This window comes from Leptonotus elevatus, chromosome 12 (genome assembly GCF_054856555.1).
Source record: "Leptonotus elevatus isolate MCC_2025b chromosome 12, RoL_Lele_1.0, whole genome shotgun sequence".
In the NCBI taxonomy this organism is placed as follows: domain Eukaryota; kingdom Metazoa; phylum Chordata; class Actinopteri; order Syngnathiformes; family Syngnathidae; genus Leptonotus; species Leptonotus elevatus.
The window spans coordinates 20,071,452-20,086,747 of record NC_141250.1 but is presented as its reverse complement, the minus strand read 5'-3'; the positions used below and the strand labels follow the sequence as shown (position 1 = coordinate 20,086,747).

The window sequence follows — 15,296 nt, the reverse complement described above, 5'->3', positions numbered from 1 at the left end:
TCCCGGTAGGGCGGTTGCATGGTTACTCAGCTGGATGTTATTGGCCACATAAAGCCTCAATTAACACCCTGTCACAATCATCGGCTCATTTATTGCTTAAATTACAGAGGGGAAAGAATACCGGTTACGGGTTTATAACCTCTCAAATAGGTATGACCCCTTGCGGGGTCAAACCGTGTCATCATCACTCTTCAGAAAATGACTTCAGGGTTGAGGGATCTAAAGTGGCTTGACCACCAATTGGATTCAAAGCTACACTTCTTCTTTGGTTTCTAGTTCTTGTTCTGTTCTTCTGGTGGCTGGCAAATACTTTTGCTGCATTACTGCAAGTGGTAAGAAGGTGGCAGTAATGACAGAAGGTTAACACAAATCGGGTTTTTCATCACGCGGTCAAAATGGTCAACTATATTAAAAACAGCAAAGCGTTGCGAAGATTTACATTTTACATAACAGTAATCAACATTTTAAGCATGTAGCTTAAGAAACCAAAAAAAAAAAGAATCTCCAATTTTTTGCTTCAAAACTCACAAATAGGCCAACTGTATCCCGATACAGTAGATGAACACCAAAACAAGCTAATTAAAGGAAAAGTTTATCGTATATTTTGGATCAAATGCAAGCGGCATTCTTTCTTGCGCATTTTTTAACATTTCAAGCGTTTCGAAGATGAACCACAACCACAAGAACATCAACCAGGATCAAGCAACAAAATGTCATAGCTAAAAAGGCATTACTGGTTTGATTCCATATGCTTATGGTCAGCCGAACTGTTGTGTGTGTGTGTGTGTGTGTGTGTGTGTGTGTGTGTGTGTGTGTGTGTGTGTGTGTGTGTGTGTGTGTGTGTGTGTGTGTGTGTGTGTGTGTGTGTGTGTGTGTGGTTGCTGAGTGTATTTGCATATAGAGCCAAGCATATTTGCCGGAGTTCATGCTGTGTTTGTGAGTAGTAGCGCAGTGAGGAAGGCGAGCTTGTGTTTGCGTGTTGACTGCTGCGGGTGCGCAGGGTGGGGTTGGAGACCCTGATGTGGTCGCGACTGTGTGCTACTTCATTCAAACACATGGGGACGGAAGCATCGGGCTCCGTGCATCATCAACAATGTCTGGGAATCCTCAACGCCCCGTCGTGGTACAATGCGAGTCTGAGCGGCCCATACCGCTCATTATGGATTTGAGTGTCATGGTCATTGCGCCTGGGAACATTTGCTTCAGATGCTAGAAACAGCTGCTAGCTTCAAACCAAAATGGTACACCGCTATCGCTAGCAATCCTTCGGGGAATGTCGAGTATTTCTTTTATTGTGGACGTGCGTTTCACATCGACTCTGATTCTCTGATGTTGCTTCTATTGTGACTGAAGATGTAGCGTTAAACTGTTGTTCACCGTTTTGAGTTTTCCTAGCTAAAACAGCGCCACGTGATGCACTTTGAAGTCGGCCATTAGTTCCGCCCCACACTATTCAAGAACTTCAGTGCCTTCATTCGTACGGGTGGTTATCAATTGAAATTACGAGTTATTTAGCTAAAAAAAAAAATTGACCCATTTTGACCACAACAGCATGTAGCTAGGCCGCTAGCTCGCTTTGCTAACACCCCAAAAATGCACCTTCACTTTATGCCACAGTTTACAGAACAATTTGAGGTTGTTATTTAAATCCCCAAGTGTTTTTCATTTTTTGTGCTGTTCAGGTTAAAAAAAATTGACCCATTTTGACCACAACAGCATGTAGCTAGGCAGCTAGCTAGCTTTGCTAACACCCAAAAAATGCACCTTCACTTTATGCCACAGTTTACAGAACAATTTGAGGTTGTTATTTAAATCCCCAAGTGTTTTTCATTTTTTGTGCTGTTCAGGTTAAAAAAAATTGACCCATTTTGACCACAACAGCATGTAGCTAGGCAGCTAGCTCGCTTTGCTAACACCCAAAAAATGCACCTTCACTTTATGCCACAGTTTACAGAACAATTTAAGGTTGTTATTTAAATCCCCAAGTGTTTTTCATTTTTGTGCTGTTCAGGTTAAAATTGTTTTACCCATTTTGACCACAACAGCATGTAGCTAGGCAGCTAGCTAGCTTTGCTAACACCCAAAAAATGCACATTCACTTTATGCCACAGTTTACAAAACAATTTAAGGTTGTTATTTAAATCCCCAAGTGTTTTTCATTTTTGTGCTGTTCAGGTTGATCACAAAGCATTGTGGGTATGTAGCTGACGAGCAGGAAGGATGTGCTCAAATTTCTGTCATGTAGTTTGAGCCACAGGTTGAATAACGGGTGCTTAATTATTACAGGAATTAACTTTCCCTGAGGTGTTTGTTAAATATGGGCCGACACACACAACACCAAAGTGAGGCAGTGACGTCGTATTAAGCCCACAACACGCAGAAACCTGTTAGCTTGCAAGCTAGCTGGTGGCTAGTAGCTCGTTCTGCAAAAACTCTGGGCTATATTCCAGCCTCCGCAGGCCCTAAAGTAGAAATATTTTTTGCAACAAAAGAAAGCAACCAAATATGTACAATCATATTTGATTTACAGTTGAGTTGTTGTTGACACTTGAGCGGAGCACGATTTTATTGTAAGGCTTAAAAGTCATGAGGATGAGAATATATACATCTGTGACCTCCCTAACACAATGCATGTCAGATGATCAAAATCTCATCATCACACAGTATATGAAAATAAACATGAAAAGTACGATTCAAAAGTGAGTCGTGAGCGCATGAAAAGCGCTATAATGACTGTCGAGTTCCTAGAGAAATGTGAGTCACAGCGAAGCGGAAGGATGCGTGCCAACTGAGGTCATGAATTCCCGCACAATCGTAAAAACATGGCCAGATTTGTTTTTAATGTCGCAAACAGTGGACATGTCTGGAGAAAAAAAAGGAGATCTGGTCAACGTTGGCCTCACAGACGTTAGCCCATTATGGCATTTTGCATGATGTTAGCATAATGCTAGTGGACTTTTGTTGGAATAAATAGTGATTTAGTGATGGTTTAGGGGTTTTTTTTGTGTGTGTGTGTGTTTTTAAAAATAAAATGTTCTCTTGGTTCATGTGTTTTACAGTAAACCTTATGGAAATTATTAATATTGTAACTGCCTGCACTGTAGTGTCCTGTGCTAAATTGTAGTTCGAGTACACTCACTAGTTATCTGTTTTTATTTACAAAGCATAGTAGCTACCATTTCTGTGTAATTTTATAGTTTTTATATGATTTTTTTTTCTTCTTCTTGGAGTTGTCCAGTGTTCGCTACCTCTAGAATACCTTCATAAAATAACCTGGAAACCTGAAATATATTTGACAACATTCATTTTGTAAAAATAGGGATCTGCTTTTACATTTGAACTTTCTCTCCAATGTCAGCGAAATGCTTTACGAGATGCTCCACGAACGCACGTGAAAGAGTTTTACAGGCCGTCCGTGACTTAACTGGTCCCGGCTCTTGCGGAGTTCACACCCCTGCATGTACAGTTTCCAAAATAACTTACTTATCTGATATCTATTTCACAACACGCAGCTCTGTAAATTGTGGCCAGAGCACATGTCGCGGTTCTCCGCGCAGTTCCGTGGCCGTTCCCCCAGCGATCCCCTTGAGCGGGTCTCACCGGCGGTTGGCTCCGGAGCAGCTGCGCGCAAGTCGCCGCCAAAACTTCTGGCCGCTCGATTGTTCAGCTTCCAAAACTCAACCAACCTCGGCAAATAGTGCGCAGCTTTTCCAGCGATCCCAGGCTCCCGGGATCAAACATCCTCACTCGCAGGCAGCCCCAGCGGGGCAGGCAGGCAAGCGGGCGGGCGGGCGGGAGGGCGGGCGGGCGGCGGTCACCGCAGCGCTGGCCCCGGGGCCAGAGGAAACACCCTCCCTGTGGCTTCCCTCTCCTGACAAATATTAAAGAGCTGGCTTTTCCCCTGTAGCCGTTTCTCCTCAATATTTGCATGCTACTTTTGCACTGATGTTAATAAAAAAAAGAAAACTATCTTTACGCCAGTCATTTTTCTTTTTTTTTTTGCAAATGTAGGTTAATTAAACACATTGTTTCCTGTCTACTTGTCTTTGCCTCCCCGTCCGTCCGTCCGCCTTGCCTCGGTCTCCCTCTCCCTGGCAGGCTAACAGGATTAGTGGACGTGTCTTCAAAGGCGAGGCCCAACATGCTTATTACAAACACGGGGATAATTGCACCGAGGGCAAAGACCTAACAACCTAAAATCACAGGACACTTTGCCGACCGACGGATCACTTCATTGTTACCTTTTAGCCGAAGCCTTTAGTTTTCTCCGGGACATTACACGGCCCATAAAACACTTGCGTGTAGGCACTCCCACCTTTTCTTCTCTCTGCAGAAAAAGCATACAAATTACATCTTTCAGTTATGGAACACTTTGGTGAAGAAGCGTATAAACACATTTAGGGAGGGGGAAAAGTGCCTTTTGGTCAATAGTCTATAATGAACGTGAAGGGAAGGCGAAGAGTGACGTATAAGAAGGTTCCTTTGTGTTTTCTCATGTGAAGTCCCACTATTTAGCAGATTTGTTCCCACTTTCAGCCAATAGGTGGCGGCACACTGTAGTGTTTAACACTGTGTACTTTTGAAAGAAGAAAAGAAAACAGGAAGTATTTCAAGATCAGGCGTGTTTTTGCGAAGAGATTAGAAAGATTACTGAATGGCGCAATCCTCTCCCATCCTGCATTTTATGCCGACACAAAGTTTCATTTTATAATGTATATGCAAATTGACCTACAAGACGTTCAAGTCTCGTGTTGGAGATTGTTTTACAGGCATGTGACAATGAGTGACAGGGTACAAATACATTTCACATTTGAGCTAACTGCTTGCAATAAGTGTCAATTTCCTAAAAAAAAAAAAACTTCAGGTAAACAGGCTGTGGTTATATTGGCAAGAGTGGCAAGACATTGAGTAATTTTTCCACAACTACAAGGAATAATATTGCACAACGGTGTTATTAAAGTGTTATCTAGACTCTTTAGAGTGATTGTGGTCTCTCAGGTGCCATGATTATTATAAACTCTGACTTGTGCTGAAAAAGGACCTGAGAAGGCTCCTTTTTATACACTCGAGGTGCAGCAGTGTGTCACTCAAGGAGGTTCGGACAAGATTTTGGGAGTCAGTGGGAGTTTTTGTGCACAATTTGTGAGGTCAGAGGTCAAAGATGTTTGATATCCGTGGTCACCCTAAAGGTTTTTGATTGAGTCGAAGTCGCCTTTTGGGTGCAGTCAACGGAACTCGCTGACATCCGTTTTCTATATCCTATAGGGTCAAAGGTGAAATGGATCTCAAATCTATTTTTATGCAATTACTCGAATAAGAAAAGGATGATCGGGAGTATAGTTGATTCTAAAAATAGAGTCGATAACCCTGTGTTTAGTAGTGATGGGAAAATGAAGCTTCATGAAGCACTTGTGATATTTTTTGACTCCCCTAGATGGTGCTCTTGGTTTAAATATAAAGGCTCGTGCAAAGGAAATTGATTACATTTCCACTGCATCTAGAGGAGTCAAAAAATATTACAAGTGCTTCATGAAGCTTCATTTTCCCATCACTAGTGTTAAGAGATCAGAACATATCACTTTCAGTCAAACTGGCTGCCAGTCAACTGTAAAAAAAATAAAAATAAAGATGAAGGTCTTTCAAATTATTTTTAAATCAAACGTACTGTACATGTTAATGTTAGATAGCTACTTTTATTATTTTGCTTTGCGTTTAAATGTCTTTTACTCTTTTGTTTGTAAATGCTTTTAAATGTTATATTTTCAATGATGTGAAGCACATCAAGCTGTCTCGTGTATGAAATGCGCTACATAAATAAAGCTGCCTTGCCTTTATAAGCGTACGGGAAAGGTTCATAAGAGTGTGGGGAGTGTCATAAAGCTACAACATACGTATAAATAATGACGGTATAAAATTGCACGGGAACATTTGTGTTGCCGTAATGGGCTTTAACGGCATAGTGAACTACGGTTAGCTGCTTAAACACACTATAGGCCACAGCAGTGTAAAAACTGATCCCGTAGTATTTACTTTTACTAGAAATGATCTGAGAGAGAGAGAGAGAGAGAGAGAGAGAGAGAGAGAGAGAGAGAGAGAGAGAGAGAGAGAGAGAGAGAGAGAGAGAGAGAGAGAGAGAGAGAGAGAGAGACTGCAAAGGACACCGCAAAGTTTGAAAATTGAGCTCATGTTCTTCTCTTGTGGGAGAACACATCTGGAGAGCAGGTGTCGAAAGCCAGTCGTGGTTTCGAAAGAAGGAGCTAGGAAATTGCGCCCTCCTTAGGTCGTTGGGAAGCAGTGCGCCTCAAGCTTGGAGGGGGGGGGGGTATGAGTGTTGCATGATGACAGCTTTGTCTTGTTTCTTCATAAATAAAGCAAATGCACACAGACAATCAGCTTTAAATAAGTATTTTAGGAGGATGGAGTGGAGTGCATGTTATCAAAAGTCTGCACACCCCTGTGAATGCAAGGTTTTTGTTGTGACTTATAAAGCTGTACAATCACAAAAAAAAAACTATTGTTATCTTTTTGAGAGGGTAAGTATATACTGGCTGTGCTCAGTATGAGCCAGTCACATTCAAACTCGTGTTAAATGGCAGTTCCGCCATTTTAAGTGCCTACAATTAATTCAACCTAAATAAAGTTCAGATGTAGGGTTTTCGTGATTATTTTTGCTTTCTAGTTGAAGTTTTTGGGGGTATTGCTAACATTAATGGTTGAAAAAGTTTTGAAATTATTTATTTTGGTCTCATCACAAAAATCCTGCCATTTGAACAGGGGTGTGTAGACTTTTTATGATTCGCCGTGAATATGAAATGTAGTCATTTGATGAAATATCCAAAATCGATTTCATTTGTTGTTAACAGCCATGCGGTGCGAATTCAACACAAAGTCAAACCCACGCCGATGACCTCCAGTTGAAAACCGAAAGCATGAACGCACATCAGCGTGTTAACCTGCGCTCGTATGAGCGCGTGCGTTTCTATGGCCGCTTTTTTTTTTTATCTCCTAAAAAGGCCTTAAGCCCTTCATTGCACATCACAGGGATTATCCTCAAACCGGCGTCATTTTAGCGCCAATTACTTCTCGGCATTTCTGCTCAAACCAAATGTTCGCACTGAGAGCACAGATAATTGCTCGTGTTTGTTCGTGTATTACTTTGAATAAAAAAATGGCGTACAATGCGCTTTGTGTGACCTTGCCGTAATCAAACTGCATACTCTGACATTTTGACGCATCTGTGGTTAGTTAACGAAAACAAACGAAAAAAAACAAAAATTAAAAAAAATATTTTGCTAACGAAATAAAATAAAATGCTTTGTAAAAAAACTAAAACTAACTGAAACTACATTTAATGTTTACAAAACTAACTGAAACTAACTAATTATAGCGAAGTATAAAGTAATAAATGCGTTACTTTTTTTCATTTTACCACAGCGTTAAATGTTACACATAAGAAATACACATTTTAAAACAACCAACAAAAACAAAAACTAATACTAAAACTAAACTAAAATTAAGCCGTTTTTAAATAACTAAGACTAATAAAAAGTAATAGAATCGCCCTGAAAATAATCACAACTAACTCAATTACAAAACAAAACTCAAAACGAAATTAAAACTAACTCAAATGAAAATTCCAAAACTATAATAACCGTGGTTGAAACCAGAATTGAGTGTCCAATCCTGCTCTTCCTACCAGTTTCCACCTCTGTATCTTATTCAAGTTCTCTCACACTGTCCGCTCTCTCGAGTTAAAGCCGTTTCACGTGACTCCCAACAAGGCCCCGTATAACATTCTTAACTCATTCACTGCCATTGACGGCTATGAACGTCAAAAATGCATTTAACGATTTAATTTAGTTTTCCCACTTTTTTGTTAACAAGAGTATGAAAACCTAGAATTTTTCATTGTACATTTAGAACAGATATAAAATGTGTGATTAATCATGAGTTAACTAGTGAAGTCATGCGATTAATTACGATTAAAAATTTTATTGCCCGACGCCCCAAGTTTTTAATGACCTTTTTTTTTTTATTCATTCACTGCCATTGACGGCTATAAACGTCAAAAATTAATTTGAACAATTTCTATGTATGAGTATGAAAACCTAGAATTTGTTTTTATTGTACATTTAGAACAGATATAACATTTGCGATTAATCGTGAGTTAACTAGTGAAGTCATGCGATTAATTAAAATTTTATAAAATGATTGCCTGTCCCCCCTAATTTTTTATAGTCTTTTTTTTTTTTTTATATATATATAATGAATTTAGGGCAGTGAATGAGTTAAGGTCAGACTTAAAATTGAAGTCAACTGTCAAATGTCGTTGTTTCGGGGTTGTGTGGCAATTGAGCCGCACGCATTGGACAGCTCCGATGACGACGACGATGACGATGACGATGTTACTGGAAGTCCGGCGTGTTCTGAGCCAAGCCTCGCTCCGCCTGGCCTTGCGGCTTCTGTTGTTTTTGTCAGTGGAGCCTGAGCGCTGGGGAAACTACTGTCTGCCTCCATGAGGGAAAAACAGAGCGGCGAGATTGGCCATTTCAGTGCTGCCACATGAACGACGTCTCTCGTGGCGCCTTCCAGGCTTTGAGGAAATTGTTGGTGTTGCGTCCCAAATGACAAAGAATCATTAACAGTTGGGGGGGTTCAGTGTAGTCAGTGGACACGCCCACAGCGTTTGAGAGTGGAGATTTTTCACTACTTCATTAATCAAAATTCAATTACAATTTTAATTATTACACTCCACAATGACAAAATCAGCATAATCGTAAAAAAAAAAAATCTTTAAATTTTAAAATAACTAATTTAATAAATGTTTCATCCAAAAAATTAATAATTACAGCGTTTCAAAGTATTTTATTTGTCATAATATTTTTTACGTTTAAACATACCCCAAAAAAAAAGATGATCATCCTAATCGTGATTTCAATTATTACCAAAATAATCTCGATTAAAATTTTCTTTATAATCGAGCATATATTGTTGAGCAATGGTGGAAATTTACTAACCTTGTCACACGCATGCGTCGTCATGTGTAGCTTGGCCACGCCCCCCTCCTCCCCCTTCACACACATGCGCAAACCGTCAGGGAGATGAAGGCTCACGATTGAGCCGCTTAACCAAAGATGATTTGACAACACTGCGCAACTTAACCCAGAAACCACGTCGAGCACGATAATTAGCCTTGACGTGGCCTGATATTATCATATCGGTACCTCATTCATTCATTCCGACGACGTGAAAAAAAAATAAATAAAAAAAGTAATGTTTGGGTTCAATGGAGGACAAATGTGACCCATGAAAGCTGCGGGTCATGGGAAGTTGCAGCTCTTGGCTTGGGCGAATAGGAAGGCTGCAAACGGGTCCTGCGTGGAGGATGTTTGTGAAATGGCCGCCACCGCTGACACCACAGCAAAGAGCGCCACTCAAGTCAGCAAGCGCCGTACGTCCCGGCCTACGTCACGGCAAGCACATCAGCAGCAGTTTGCGAGTGTGTGCGTGCGCTTATGAGGCAAAAGGGGAAGCAAACGGAGCATGTTGGCGGTTTGATTTGGTTTGATGACTTTTGAAGATGGCAACTCGGGTTCGCTCTGTGCTTTATTGCGTTGGATGTCTAATGAGCAACTGCTTTTTTTTTCTTTTTTTTTTGAGCAAGAAACTGGTAGCACTATGAGACCATCTACTACGGTAACAGACTGTACTTAAAAAAAATAATAATTTTGTTTGTTATATTTGTCAACATTAAACTTTAAGACTGAAAACAGAAGTGATGCAAAATTAGCAAAATTATTTTGTTTATCTCTTTTTTTCATTAAATTAAAAAAAAAAAGATTTAGTAGCCTATTATAATTGCACTCCATTACAAACGAGCCATGCTATCAACATAGCAGCCATCAACTTGTTTTAATGCTAATGCTAGCTCAATGCTAACACACAATGGAAAAATGGCAGACGAGCTAGCGAAACTAGCGTGAATGTTGCTGTAATTGTGACGGGTGGAAATGAGCTTTCTGCCAAATTTGAGGCAAGCATCTCTTCATTTACTTTGATATGAAATGATGTGTATAAACTTAAATTTATACTAATAATAATAACCCCTTAAACTCACATTTGAACACAAATGGTAGCAACACATGCAGACAGCATGCAACATACTCACAGATCTTTTTTATCCTCTGTGCAAAAACGACATCAGTAAGCTGTCGTATTTCCTTATTTATATTACTGCCTCCTAGTGGCCAAAGTGCATACGACGGAGGGAGTGGCACAATACCCGTTGAATTATCGCGATGCTCAAACTGTTCAACTTCAATTGTAATTGATTGTTATTACGTCATCGCTTGATGCAGATTTTCTGAAATTGTCTTTTTCCCGCCCACTTTTTCAGTAAGGCAAGACGAGGAACGAATGAACCACATATCAAGGCACCGCTGCACTCAAAAGCTTCAAAAACCTGCAAATCGACTTCGTACTTTGTATTAGTTCCTCCCCACTGCCGCTCTCCTGACGCCATATTTGTCTCTTGCTTTTGCTAGCTCTCATTGATTTAGGTGGCAAGAAAACATGTGGAAGTGCTCGGTCACCGTTCAAGATGGGGGAAGAGGCGCAACAGCGACTGCGAGCGCTTGTGGCGCCGAACCACGAGGCACACACATGGGCGCAGAGACGCACACGCTACACGCGTGCAAATGTTTGACCTGATACCGTGGAAACGGCCCACGTTTGGTCGCCTCGCTCTTTAATTGTGGCCGAATGGCTTTCAGATGTTCCCGCGCGACTGATGACTCGGGGCCCCCGCTCGGGCCCCGTCATGTCCTCCCAAACCACATCAAGTGGGGGAGGCCTGACGCGGAACGATAGCGGGGTTGAAGTCCACTTCGGGGGTGCAAAGACAACAGCCACATGAGCAGCTGTTTTGATGCTTGTTGTGGAACACAAAAGGATGGATTTGAAATTGGACGTTCTCAGTTGTGATGTAGTGGTTAACATAGCTGCCCTTCACGCATTTTGTTTATGTAGTGGTTGTGAACTGTGTGGGGGAGTGAGTGTCGATGTGAAACAGCTTATGAATTTAATTTGATTTGATTTAAGCTAATGAAATAATAATAATTATTATTATTATTATTATAGTCAGCATTATGGTGTACTGAGTGCAGATGTTCAATATTTTGTATTACTGTACTTTTTTTAATGTTTTAAAACATATTTTATTTTTTTCTCCTTCTAAAGCTAAATAAAATGATAAAAAATATATATTTACTGTAAAAATAAACTGTGTAGTGTCCTACTTTTTTATTAATTTTATTTTCATTTTATGCATTTATTTATTTACAGCGGTTTGTTGACCATTCTTGGGTACTGAGTGCACATATGATTTTTTTAATGTTTTTTTTTTCATTATTTTAACTTGATTCTATTTTGATAGCATGATTTTGAAGTTTTTTATTTTACATTTTAGCAAGTGTTTTTATTTGAATTGTTTCTTCTGTTTTTACATTTTGGATTTATTTAAAAAAAACGTTTTGTTTTTTTTACTATTTTAATGTTTTTTTATTAAATATTGTTTAAAAAAATCAAGATTATGACATAGTGAAAACATGAAAGATTTTATACTTTACATTTTGTTTAATTGTACAATATTCAGTATACTGTGCTGCATAATATGAGTAATGACAACCAATTTTAGTGCTGTATTGATAATTACGAGGCATTGAGTGCAGACGTGAAATATCTTTTTTTATTTAAATTAGAATTTTGACGTCATTAATTTTATTTTGTAACAACTCCCAGTACAGCAAAATCTCAACCACTAATACAGATTCAAACGATTTTCTTCCATACGTTTCAAATGTTACAATACTTCATTCAAAATGTACAATATTTCCTTTTCCTACAGTAGCCGCATTTTTTTTCCTTTTACCTGCCATGTTTGGATTTGTGATGGGATTTGGGAAATAACTACTTTGGCAACTTCTTAATCTCCCTAATGAAAAGTGTCCCGCACATATTCTGCGCACCTGTTAAAGTGATGGGATCGCGTGTGGGCGTGGCAAAGCCGCATTCCGGTAATAGAGCCTTTTGGTTGCTTTGATTTGTTTTCCTTGGCAGACTGCTCACCCCCTGGGTGAGGACTCTGCTGGGGCACATGCATGCGGCATGTGTTCCAGAGAGGGGGGCACCGAGACGAAGGCGGACATTTGGGGATGCTGTACTGCCCCCTGCCGCCCAATATCAAAATTCACTCTCATAGTAGGCCCAAGTGCAAACAAGTGTAGGTGATATTTTTTGTAAGATACAGCAACATGATGCAGTGTGAAGAGCATGAATACTGCTTGAAAATAAAACAAAATTCTAAGTGGAAAAAAATAACTTCATGAAAACCTAGACTTTTTTTTTATAATCTTTATTTTTTTAAGATTATTAAAAAATGAGCGTCAGGTGATTACAATTAATAGCATGACTTCAATAGTTAACCCACAATTAATCACAAATTTTATATCTGTTCTAAATGTACAATTTTTTTTTCTAGGTTTTCATACTTCTTGTTAACAAAAGTGGAAAAAAATATGAAACTAATAGAAATAGTTCAAATGAATTTTTGACGTCTCTAGCGGTCAATGGCAGTGAATGAGTTAATAACTACAATACTTCAATGAATCAATTTAAATGTATTGCACTAAAGTGACAAAATTGTATCTAGGTGTTTAAAAACAATTCAGAAAGAATGAAAATGTACTCAACTCGAAAGTTTAATAGAATTTAACTGTAAACAGGAAGTGATACTTTCATGTACCACTAGAGGGAGCCTATGTACCAAAACAATTGGAGAACCACTCATTTATCGATAACATCTTAATTTACACTAATTACTCACATTCAAATAGTAAATAATCATTTGACATGCATGCAAGTTTAGTTGTGTTTGTCTACTTGAAGGCAGCATGGTTTAGTGGTTAGCACGTGTCTCACGGCAAAGTAGTCCAGGGTTCGAATAGAAAATGGGTTGATGTCAGCTGTACATTGAGCTATTTCTAAATCAGGAAGCAGAGGAAGAAAAGGGGTTTGAGAAGGATGAAGGTTGAGGGAAACCAGCTGGCCCCCAGACGCAGGACTGCGGCGCAGCCCCTAATCTCACAGCTCAGGCAAAATAAAACAGCCAGCAGCTGGACGGGATTGTAAAGGATGTCTTAACAGATATTGAAATCATTTCATCTCTGTCTGTTTTTTTTTTTTCAAGTTTAGCTTTTAATCTTGTTGCGCAATGACAGATAAATCCCGATTCTAATTCAATATGTTATGCTGATCAAGATTTCTGAAATCAAATCGAATGCAAACGGTTACTCGAAATCACAGTACAGCACTGAATGGAATCGAGTGAGCGCTTCAAAGTGAAGACAAGCGCGCCCTCTTGTGGCAGTTAAAGGAACGTGCACAAATGCCTCGCAAACAAAAGACTGTTCATTTACTACATTTAAACTTGATTTCCATTTGAATGCTCATATATATATAGCAATATGAAATAAAAACATAAGCGATAACAATAGTACATATTTATCGAGTGCTTTTATAAGGTTTTGTCAGGAATAAAAGTATGAAATGAGAGACAGGAATAAATAAGTAGCTGAGAGACAATTTCTAAAAAAAAAATAATAATAAAAAAAAAAGTGGAGCAGGTGCATTTGAGGCTCAAGTTAAAACATGCATACAAGTAATTACATTTGAGGCCATTTCCGGGAGAAAAAATAAACTGGTTTAAGTTACTTTAAAGGTCACTACGTGTGTCTTTACAGCAACTTGATGTGCATGCACATGTGTGCAAGTGATGACTGCTTGAGTGTGTCCTCATCTGCCTTCGGGTTGCTCCAGATAAGCGCATCAAAGCTTTTCTATAGCTTATCGCCCCTTGTTCTAATTATAGCAGTGAGTCTGCCAGGACAGGACAAGACTGCAGGCTGCAGTAACATGAGAGGAAAGACCTGCAATCCAATCACGACAATGTAAAAAAATAAATAAACAGTAAGAGAGATCATTACTTTGATCAGGTGACTGTTTAAACGAATCCATTTTAACTCCGGCCTTTGTCAGAGAGACCTTAAGGTCTGAAGATCCTAAGATCTTGGAAAGATGTACTCATTGTCTGATGTGAGGCTACAATGCTACACTGCCGGCAAAACTCGAAAAGGAAACATCAGTGGGCCTAATACAATTCCATGATTGCAGCTGGTTGGATTTGACTGCCCTCTACTGATTATAGCTGGTCACTGCCAATTGATTTACATAGCAGAAACAGCTTACCTCATTCACTGCCATTGACAGCTATATATGTCCAAAAATCATTCTATTTTTTTAAAACATTTTTTCCCATTTTTGCTAACAAGAGTATGAAAACCTAGATTTTCTTTGTACATTTAGAATTGATATAAAATTTGTGATTAATCGTGATTTACCTAGTGAAGTCATGTGATTAATTACGATTACAAATTTTAATTGCCCGATGCCCCTAATTTTTAATAACCTTTTCTTTAAAAAAATAATAATAATAATTTTTATTTTATTTTTTTTAAAGAAAAATATATTAAAAATTAGGGGCGTCGGGCGATTACAATTTTTCAACGTAATTAATTGCATGACTTCACTAGTTAACTCACGATTAATCACACATTTTATCTGTTCTAATACAAAAAAAAAATCTAGGTTTTTATACTTTTGTTAACAAAAGTGTGAAAAAAAATGTTAAACTAGAAATTGTTCAAATGAATTTTTGACGTCTATAGCCGTCAATGGCAGTGAATGAGTTAAAGAACTTCAAGATGAGGATAAGGTCTTTACTTAGCGCTAATGTTTAGATAAGACGATGGATGACAGATTGTGTTCAAGGCCAATTTCTTTTTTCTGAGAGAAGAATAAAGCGAAGCCTTCAGTGGCACTGACAGGCCACCGGGTGGCAGACTTGCAGCAGGAAAAGCACAACGTGAACGCTGCTGAACAGCCTCAGGGATATCAGCGAATATATATGCGCGCCACAGCTAAAACGATCATCTTTCCATTTCCATTCAGCTCAGTCAGCAATGCGTGTGGATAATGCAGACATTATCATGTAGGTGAGAAGACTGGCTTGTCAGCATGTGCTCGAATGACTGCATGCATACATTGTTTCAATTGTGGGGGCGGAGCACATAGCGGAGGCATATCAGTGCGCCAGAAACTATATGTCTGACATCATGGATCACTTAATTGATTATTTACGGTGGATCGCTGTCGTTATTTATCAATAGGTTGACTTTAAT

The 15,296-nt window shown here is 39.1% G+C and overlaps 1 long non-coding RNA gene across 1 annotated transcript in view; it reads right to left on the bottom strand.

Annotated features, from left to right (window-relative positions):
* The window catches only part of LOC147164968 (uncharacterized), a 55,507-nt gene that overhangs the window by 27,850 nt on the left and 12,361 nt on the right, over window positions 1-15,296 (bottom strand). Inside the window, exon 2 of the long non-coding RNA XR_015096671.1 lies at window positions 4,242-4,327. This is a non-coding gene — a long non-coding RNA (uncharacterized LOC147164968). The remainder of the gene's footprint in view (window positions 1-4,241; window positions 4,328-15,296) is intronic.